We start from the raw sequence: 760 nt of genomic DNA on the forward strand, positions 1-760 counted from the left end.
GGGCCTGTTTACACCTGGTCATTTCATGCATTTTCGCTGATCGGATATCTATCTGATTTGTTAAAACGTTTCCATTTACACTTGGCCACATAAATGTGTCGTCGCAAAACGACATATAAATCCGATCTTCAATTCCCGTGCTATATTCAAGTTCACGTCAACGAAATCAAAAGATAAGTGCTGCATTTTATTAATTATCAGCTCATTTCAAGATCAAAGCCCGCAATAGGAGAGCGCGCGGCATCAGCACTGGAAAGATTGGTTAGTCACATTACTTTTAAAGAAGATGATTGTGTGTTGAGCGTCTGCGTCTTACTTTCAGTTTCATTCGCGGCAGTTTGCGCGTCGGCTTGCTGAAGAGATGCTCAGCTACTCGTCCGCGGCAATGCGTGTTGCATTAGCGCAGTCATATCTGACTATAATGTCATATAGCCTATAACACGCTCTAACACATTTATTATTTTAACGTTTTGGGAGGAGTAAAATTAGCATATGTTGTTTCAACAACCAGATGCATTTACACTTGTCCAGTTTCGTCTGGAATGCGACCCAGACCACCTCCTGAAGTGGTTTGAGCGATCGGATTTATATCCGTCTCTAATGCGTTTTGGAGGGCATTTACACCTGGTCTTTTCAAGATCGGATAGCTATCCGATCAGAAAAAACGCATGAAGTGACCAGGTGTAAACAGCCCCATAGAATCATAGGCTGCGTTTACACTTGGCATTAACATGCGATCACCGTGATCTGATCAAGCAGA

The sequence above is a fragment of the Sinocyclocheilus rhinocerous genome, unplaced genomic scaffold (assembly GCF_001515625.1).
Source record: "Sinocyclocheilus rhinocerous isolate Xijiao unplaced genomic scaffold, SAMN03320098_v1.1 scaffold2415, whole genome shotgun sequence".
NCBI classification, from domain to species: domain Eukaryota; kingdom Metazoa; phylum Chordata; class Actinopteri; order Cypriniformes; family Cyprinidae; genus Sinocyclocheilus; species Sinocyclocheilus rhinocerous.